The following is a 9,455-nucleotide window of genomic DNA, read 5'->3' on the forward strand; positions in this document are numbered from 1 at the left end:
CCACATGTAAATGTGTGTAAATAGCATCAGCCTTATTATAAATGTCTGAACATTAACAGAGGAGGTAGTCATGTGTAAAAATGCATAAAAAAACATTCACTAGGGAGTAAGCTGTCCAGGACACCTGTGAGCATGTTATATGTGCTTGACCAGCATGTGTGGTGAAGTGTAATACCACCAGCAGCCAATGTTGTCATGTAAGACGTGATAGAGTTGGAGATTAAAACGGTGACTGATTGTTGATCTAAAGAAGAAGCGGAGCTGATAGCACTCGGAAACAACATCGGTTTATAACTTTACAAACGTCATGCTTAAACACTAAAGCCAGACTTACATTTAAATGTAAACCTCTGAGCTTCAGAGCTTCACCCGCGTGAAGAAAAGCGTTTCTCCACAGCGCAGTACCGGCACTAGTTAGCTTGGTGAGAGTAACCCCTAAAACAACTGTCAGATAATCCTACTCTTTAAAATCCAACAACAGTGGGAAGGGTCGGGGAGAATTCGGATTTAGCCCAATACGCTGGAAATAATCGTGTTTGCATCTTTACCTTTGCGTGGATTTCAGGCTGGCTTGTCTGCAAACGTCGCCTCAGGTTTTCTTGTGTTTTTGCCTGTGATGGTCGCTCCACACAACGTACACAACGTCTAGTTGAGGGTCGCGTTAAATGTAAAATGTGTCCATATATGTACTCTTCTTTTTCTACCTCGAGAAGACATTTTTCACCTACATCACAGACACAATTCATTGAATTAGAGTCCCAAGCGGGCAGCAGGACTCTGTGTTCTGATTGGATCGCTCTGCATTGGCTCCCGCCCTCCTCCTCCAGCAGTCATTATGATTGGATGTCGTCTTCGAAGAGCATTTTTGTTTCGTTTTATTCGTTGACGAAAAAGTCTATCAATTTAGTTAAAGTTTTCGTGTCTGGGCGGGAGTTTTTGTTTCGTTTTTGTTTTCGTTGGGTGAAAAATGTCGTTGGCGAAGACGATGACGAAAATTTTTCGTCAACGAAATTAACACTGGCTGCAGAGACAGCCGCACTCAGGAAACATTTGCTTGTTTAACCATAACCATAATCCTAACCTTAACCCCTTTACTCTGGGTCTGTGCGACTAAGAAAAAAGTTTAACAGTGGCCGCACGTTTATGGAAAATTACGTACGAATAGATACTTTCTTATTGGAAATGGCATGGAATTATAATTATTTATATATATATATATATATATATATATATATATTGTTTTTCGTTTTTTTTTTCTTTTAATGTGTTTTAAGTTGTTAAAGCTGAATTTGCATAAATTACAAGTTTGGAAAGCAAAGTGAAGTAAAATGTTCTTTTCAAATTAGTAAAATCTTTGCGTGTTATTCATGATTATACTTAGTAAATTTCATTAAAATGCTTTTCCTTTATTTATATTTTTGTCGACTAAATATCTACTGTAATTTAGTCGACTAAAATTTGACTAAAATCAATAGAATCAACATGACTAAATTGCAACTAAAACTAAACCCTATTTTAGTCAAAAGACTATGACTAAAACTAAATGAAAATTCTCTGTCAAAATTAACACTGTCTTTGATTTACTGTCATTTTTCCACGATCAACGTCATTCCAGTAGATTCTGAAGGAAGAAAGCATCTCGATTCTTCCTTCAGAATCTACTGGAATGACGTTGATCGTGTTAATGGTTAAAAAGTTAAAGATTTTTGTGTTTAACAGCTCAGCAGACGAGCTGGTTCTTACACCCTTCCTGTCAATCAAAGCACACGTGCACAGCTGTGGTCTACTTCTCCACCTGCATCTGGTCTGTGGTTAATGACCTGTCTACAGGTGATGGAGTCAGGGGGTGTTGCAGAGTCAGCACATCCCCATCAGGACCATTCGTTATTAGAACACAGGAGGATCCTATCAGCCTGGTTATTAATGATGCAGTCGTGACGCTGACAGCGTAGTGATGAAGAGGTGGGCCCTGACAGACCACAGTCACCTCGCCATGCCGGGGTTGGCCTTCCTGCAGGATGGATGCTCTGAATTGCGACCATGTGGAACGCCACTCACTTTTGAGCTGAGGTGAGGACACGTCCCCCGGCATCCTGACAGGTGGGAATCTGAAAGGCTGATGAGATCAAACCGAGTTGTTTTCTTCAGGTTCTTCTAGAAGATTCTGAAACTCACAAGAATGAAATAGGGAGAAGCAGATTCCAGGAGTGAAGTGTCACAAACCCACAAGCTGAACCAGCTGGAGTTACACTCATTAAACAGATACTGCGACCTCTCAAAGGGAAAATGTAAGCGATCATTTTAAAACGTCACCTGCACAGGTAAGCTGAGGTGTTAGCTCTGCAAACTGAACTTAAGTAGAGGAGCGCATCACAGCTCAAGACACGTTGCCTGTTTTACTGCTGATAAATAATGTTAAAGCAACAACAAACGATAGCAGCCTTTCTCTTTTAGCCCAAACATCCTCCTCAGGTGAAGAACGTATAATCTGTTGACCAGCACTCTGTCTGGCTGTTTACTCCCCAAACATCAGTGTGTCTTTATTTTAAGGGTCTGAGCGTTTCCTGCTATCGAAAAGAGCAGCAGATGATTGTGGCGGCTCAGGTCAGAGTCCTAATTTCCTGCACGTAATGTATGTCCCATGCACAAACCCAATGAGTTGATGTTTGGATATCAATGTGCATACCACGATGGTTTTAATAATTGAGTGGAATAACAACAAACCAAGAAAACTTGTTAGGAACTCAGTACTCTTTCTTCCTACCAGGGGGCGATCACGAGCAGACAGAGGCTTGTAGCTGCTGACAAAAACTCTTTTTTTGCCATATGAGTTAGCTTAAAGTTAGCTTAGTTTTCATCTTTTCATCGACCAGTTTTCAAAGAAATTACAGCAGACAAACAAAATAAATAAAGAGCCTTGTGGCCAAGACAACACTTTAAAAATGTAATTACAATTCTTTTGCATTAAATGTTCAATATCAATTACCAATAGCGATACCTGGTCATTTTTTTGGTGCATTTTTTCCTTAAACCTAGAACGCTGTCGCAATAAAAAGTTACACCATCACTTTTGCCAGGTCATTTTTACCCGCCATAATATACCCAATAAAAAGTATTTCTCACAAAAAATAGATCAAAATATGACAACATGGGATAATTTAGAGAAGCTTAATTTTATTTTCAACTGTGGTTTATCTAACAAAATGGAAAATACACATGTAGGAATATCCTAAAAACATGCATGAAAATTACAGAAAAATTAGGAATTTCAGAACAAAAAAATTCCTTAAAAAAAAAAAAAAAAAATATTCTAGAGTCTTGGTCTTTGGTCCACCCATTCCCTGGACATGTGAGACTTTATCCCCGAACCCATGAGACTCAGGAAAATGACACATATTGAAAATTTTGTAAATACTTTGTTTGGGTGACAATCACCCAGCGATGGTGCTCTAGTATTAAACACATTATGTTTTTATCCTAATAACAAACTGGCCAGGAAACAATGTGCAGGATTCAAAATACAAAACCCTTCTTTCTAAAATCACCAATTATTTATTGATGTGTTGTTAATGGTAACGCACACAATGCGCTGCTCCTCTGGTCACATGGCTGATGGAACATTCAATATTTTGAGGGTTTGTGGTGTTCACGTCAAAACACTGGAGTAATTCACCTAATAACTAAAACATCCAGAAATGACACATGCACTTTGATTTTCGTATTTATTAACTACTAATCAATCTTAGAGTTGTCAATACCAAAACTGCTGATGTAGAGGAATCTATATTTAATTGGTATTGGTACACCCATCACTAATCAATACATAGATGTATTAAATTTGGTCAAAACAGGACAGATCCAGAACTCTGTTCTTTGTCAGTGAACTTTTTATGAAGGACAGGCTTTGTAAACTTCACAAAATTTTAGTAGAACTAAAAATGTAATTGAGGATCAATGTTTGTTCACCACACTGTTGTTTACTAGTGATTTAATAGTTTAATTGAGGTTTGATTTGAATTAGTTGCCAAGCATTCCTCCCTTTAATGTGATTTATTTGTTTTAACTCATATCATCAGATGAATTATTGACTTTAAATATAAATCTGTGTCTTCATATTGGCCCCCTTAAATGCTGTGGAACGACTTTAGGCGATCATCTTTACTGATCATACCAATATGAGGAGAAGCTGACACGCTGAGCTGTAGCATGATGTCCTCATCCAAAGGGAGCTTCCTGAAAGTCCTTCATGAGGCAGGATGTGAAGTCAGAGACAGACAGTCAGCAGATGGCGTCTCCTCTCTGCAAGAAGCTCAACTTTGGCCTCCGAACTGTTCTTCTGTCTCCGACCAATCAGGATCCTCAGATCCCTGTTGAGTTCTTGGGGCCTCCTCCCGCTCCGGCATCTGGTCCAGAATCAGACATAATGAAGGCAATAATAATGAGCTTAAACCTCCTCCCTTCACAAGGAAGAGGTCAAACTACCTACAGAGAGTTCACACCCACAGCATTCCAGGAGCAGCTCGAGGATTTATCATCCTCAGCCTCCTCGCTCCTGTTTACATCCTTCTGGAGAGGACACGGTGGACCTGGCAGAGACAGGCACATAGACAGAAAACGACTTCCTTCTGCTTTCATATCCATGCTGTTCTTTCCCCAAATATGTTCAGTTAGCTTTTCATCAGTTTTTCAGTAACTCAGGCAATAATGAAAACAATAATACAAAGCAAATCTTTTAAATCTGATCAAAGTAGTAGCTGGGTCTCCTCGATTCTGTCTCTAATATTTAACTTTTTTTCTGCAAAAGAAATCTTTATGGAAACAAACACAAATTAAGGATATTTTAAGGAAAGAAATAAATGAAATAACCAGATAGTTTTCTGCTCTTTGTTGGTTCATGGCACCACTGCAGCTGTGTATGAGTGAAAAACACTTTATAAGTAGAGACTTTTGACCAATCTTTAATTGAAGAGGTTTTCTACCGTTCCAGGATTGCTACTTGCATCAATAATAAAAAGAACAGTGCAGAGAAGTGAACAATAGCTGCTATTTCTCTTCTTGTTTTTCATAGACCCAGCTGATAATCAAATAAAGATAAATAAATCCACATTGAAAATGCAGGAACTGGTCAATTAAGTTTTGACTGAGCAGCTCCATCAGGATCTAAGCTGGGATTCATGCTGTCAGGAAGTACTACAAAGTGAAATTAATCTAATGTATAACTTCTGTTCCCTGAAGTAGAGAATCGAGGTACAACACCTGTACTATGGGATATCACACTCACTTGTCTGACTGAAGACACCTCTATTCACGCCCAATGACAAGTGGGTGGTCCCGCCCTTGGCTTATAAAGCCCTGCCCTTGGCGTTTTTACTCTGTTCAGAAGCCACTCTTCACTGAGCACTGCATAGTGGGGCAAAAGTGTGTACCTTGTTCCTCCTCTTCAGGGAACAGAAGTTGTTGTCATAACATTTCGTTCACTTTCAGTTTATTCACTCATCACATGTACTATGGGCCATATACACACACCCTGCATGCAGCTACCAAATTACAGCACTTATTAGGACTTGATAAGTCCAGAGGCTGCAACAAGGACATTATGTGCCACTGTGGGGCCGTCACATCCAAACGGCAAAACCGCATAAAAGTGGGGGGCGATGACGTGCTCGCCACACCACAGATGTCCCTCACACGGGATTCCTGAAACAGAGCCCAGGACGTGGCTACGCCCCCGGTTGAGTGGACTCTCACCCCGGGCTCATGCTGTGTCCGGTCCGGCTCTGGAGTGGATGCGGGAATGTCTAGCAACGGCAGATGACTCGCATTGTGAAAGGATTTGTATTTGGACCCCAATAAACACAGGGATGGAGTAAGTATATAAAGCGTTTATTTGGCTCAGGTAGGACCAGGAGCTTGGGAGATTCAGCCTTCGATTAGCAGGGGGCGCTCAGGCACTAAGGAAGGAGAGGTGTTAGGAACGCAGGCAGGAGAGGCACTTGTAATCAGGCAGGTACAGGTTTGGATCATACTTGGTGGTGAAAACTCATGAACGGTGATCAATAGAGGGAGCCAACGAGGAGATGGAGGGAGTGCACAGCAGAGGGCTGACGTGAGGGTGGTGCAGGAAGATGTCCTTCAGGTTGTCCAGGTAGGAAGAGGAAATGGCAGGAGGTAAAGGTTCTGGGGTAAGACTCGTCATTTTAAAAGTTCCAGTGCAGGAGTTTCTCAGAGACAGATTCACAGGTCAGTCCAAAGGTCCTCATGAACAGGGTTGTTGCTCCATGGAAGGCTTGAGATAATCTGACAGAGACTGTTGGGCAGCAGCTCCCAGCGCCGTGGTGCAGTGGTAGGGCGGTCGACTCCTGATCAGAAGTGAGCTGGTTCGACTCCGCCTTGCCCGCCCATGTGTTGAAGTGTCCTTGGGCAAGACACTGAACCCCGAATCGCCTCTGGTGGGAGGTTGGCGCTAGTGTTCGGCAGCGGAGCCCCCACCAGTGTGTGAATGTGTGTGTGAATGGGTGAATGAGTCTGTGACTGTGAAGCGCTTTGGGCCCTTGAAGGAGGGTAGAAAGCGCTATACAAGTATACGCCATTTACCATTTACCAATAAAGGGAGGTAAACAGGTGTCCCTCATCACCTGATTAGCTCCCAGCAGACTGTGTGGATGAGGGAGGAGTGCAGCCATGACACATTGGCTATGGGTGGCTGTGGTTCTGCTGTAGCCACAGGCTCTGCTGCCGACCTCACAAAACTCCAAACTGACAAAGGTTCAGGTGATAACCCACCATCCATATACAAAGTACAGTAATCCTCCCTTTTTTGCTGATGTCTCGGGTCCCTAACCCCCACAAGTAAGACAAATCCATGAATACAGAGAATCCCCCCCCCCACACACACACACAACACACCCCGCAGTCAAAGACTGTCCATAGCTGATCCATACTTATCAAAAACACTTCTGATCATGCTTTGTAAACATTTATTAAAGAACATTTCTCAACTTAGAGCGTCATTTACAACGCACATGGGGACTGTCATTTTGTTTCTCTGTGCCTGTATGTGAGTAATGGATGCACAGGACACAACACATGCATCCGTTTCTGCTCCTCAGATGCATTGGGGGGGAGGATAAAAGCTCAAAAGTACAATCATCATAGAGCTGTACTCTAGCAGGATTACTTTAGGTAAATATGCAGGATTAGGGTGCAAAGTCACTTTGGACCCATCTGCTGAAAAGTGCGTTCATAAAGGTTGCTTTACATGAAAGAAATTTCATATCAACCTCCTCAATGACCCCCACCAGGGGTCATTCTATCAAAGCCAATGTGAGAAGTAGAGATTGTGGCCAAATAATATTTAATAGTGAAAAAGGAGAGACCTTTATCCAGTAGATCCTGGAGAAAAGTTAGAATGTCCACTTTAGAGCACCGGGGATCAAAGGCTTGCCATTTATAGGCATAAAGATCTTGAGTAGAAGATGCTCTCGCACTGGTTGGATGGTTGCGACCACTGTAGGAAGCAAACCCCTTAGCGATCAGGTTGGACCTTTAGCAGGAAAGCATGCAGTTGCCAGAGTTCTGGGCATGGGTGTAATATTTCCCTGGCCGCTTGGGAGAGGAGATCTCTGCGGATCGGAAGCGGAAATGGGCATGCTGCTTGCAGGCTGATCACTAATGCATTTCAAGGTTTGGCCATTGTATCAGGGACAGACCCTGTCTGCTTACCCGTTCTGTCACTAGTAATGTCATTTCCACTGGGGGAAAGGCATACTGTGTTAGGGGAGGTCCTGGGTGAGCCAGAGCATCCGTCCCTAGAGGGGTGTTCAAGTTCTTCATGGAAAAGGTCATTTTACGTAAAAGAAATTTCATATCAACCTCCTCAGTTGGCTCAAATGGAGAGCTACTAAGGATCCCCAACACTAAAGGTAGGTCTCATGAAGGCACCCTAGGCGTAGAAGATTAGCAGGCAGTATTCAGACTGCTGCTTTCCTAAAGTAGTACCAGAGCCATCACATCTGAGTGAAGCCTCCATTCTCTCACAAGAGGATCTCCTCTGGAGAGCAGGTCCTTTCCCATGGTCAGATGTCCTGGGACGTCAGTACATCTTGGCGACAGAAAATGAGTGCTGCAACAGAGAGCGGGTAATACTTAACAGAGGAAAAGAGAGCCCCTCCTTGTCTGTTGTACACTGTGGTGTTGTCTGCTCTGATCAGAACATGATGACACCTCAGAACGTAACAGAAGTGCTGCAGAGCCTGAAATGCTGCTAACAGCTCCAACTGATTGATATGGAGTCTGGATTGTGCAGGGGTCCAGGCCCCCGCTCACTGTCATGTGATCAAACAGAGCACCCATTCCTTCAGGGAAGCATCTGTTGACACCACCAAAGGTATCCTCCCTATTGGTGAATCCTGACGAAGCTGGAGGCAGTGTGGTGACCCGACTTCCACTGGTAGCTTGTCGTCAGACCAGACAAAACCTGGTCCTTCGACTCTGACAGCAGGGGCTCCTGCTGCACCATGAACGATTTTCCCAGCATCTTTCCCACAAACTTTACATGGTTTCCTTTCGGAGCGTGCAGAATTCCCAGGCAAATGGGACAGGCATCATGCTGGTCCTTTTGATGCAAAGAGAAGCTGCACCCCTGAGAACAAGGGCGAACTGAAAACTTCTGCTTTGCTTTCTTCGCTCATAGTAACACACAAAGGTAAATAGCACGGTATTCGAAGTCAGCACTCCACATCACAATTTTACAAAATAAAATATTGCATGAAAAACAAAATCAATTGCATTGTAAATTGTCATGGGTTTTTGACGTCATTATTCAAATGACAATGCAGTTTGTAATTTACAATTCAATATTCAGTTTAGGCTTTTGAAATGACAATTCATTTTGCAATTTACAATTCAATATTATAATTTTTAAAATAAAATATTGAATAGAAACAAAATCAATTGCATTCTATATTGTCATGGGTTTTTGATGTCATAATTCAAGTGACTATGCATTTTACAATTTACAATTCAATATGAAATTTACAATTCAATATCACAATTTTCCAAAATAAAATATTGCATAAAAACAAAATCAATTGCGTTGTAAATTGTCATGGGTTTTAGACGTCATTATTCAAATGACTATGCATTTTGTAATTTACAATTCAATATGCAGTTTGACTTTTCATTTTGAAATGCTTTTTTAATTGACAATTCAATATTCAGATTAGGCTTTTGAAATGACAATTCATTTTGCAAATTAGAATTCAATATTATAATTTTTAAAATAAAATATTGAATAGAAACAAAATCAATTGCATTCTATATTGTCATGGGTTTTTGATGTCATAATTCAAATGACTATGCATTTTTTAATTTACAATTCAATATTTAAAATTGACATTTCAATACATGGTTTGGTTCAAATTCATTTTAAAGTAACTTTAAATCTATTGCATTGT

At 41.4% G+C, this 9,455-nt stretch overlaps 1 long non-coding RNA gene across 1 annotated transcript in view; it reads right to left on the reverse strand.

The window, feature by feature from the left end:
- Positions 1-3,244: 3,244 nt before the first annotated feature.
- Positions 3,245-9,455, reverse strand: part of LOC112136278 — a 25,287-nt gene continuing 19,076 nt past the window's right edge. Inside the window, exons 2-3 of the long non-coding RNA XR_002917320.2 lie at positions 4,487-4,586; positions 3,245-4,403 (exon numbers count right to left, since the gene is read on the reverse strand). This is a non-coding gene — a long non-coding RNA (uncharacterized LOC112136278). The remainder of the gene's footprint in view (positions 4,404-4,486; positions 4,587-9,455) is intronic.

The sequence above is a fragment of the Oryzias melastigma genome, linkage group LG11 (assembly GCF_002922805.2).
Source record: "Oryzias melastigma strain HK-1 linkage group LG11, ASM292280v2, whole genome shotgun sequence".
Lineage (NCBI taxonomy): Eukaryota > Metazoa > Chordata > Actinopteri > Beloniformes > Adrianichthyidae > Oryzias > Oryzias melastigma.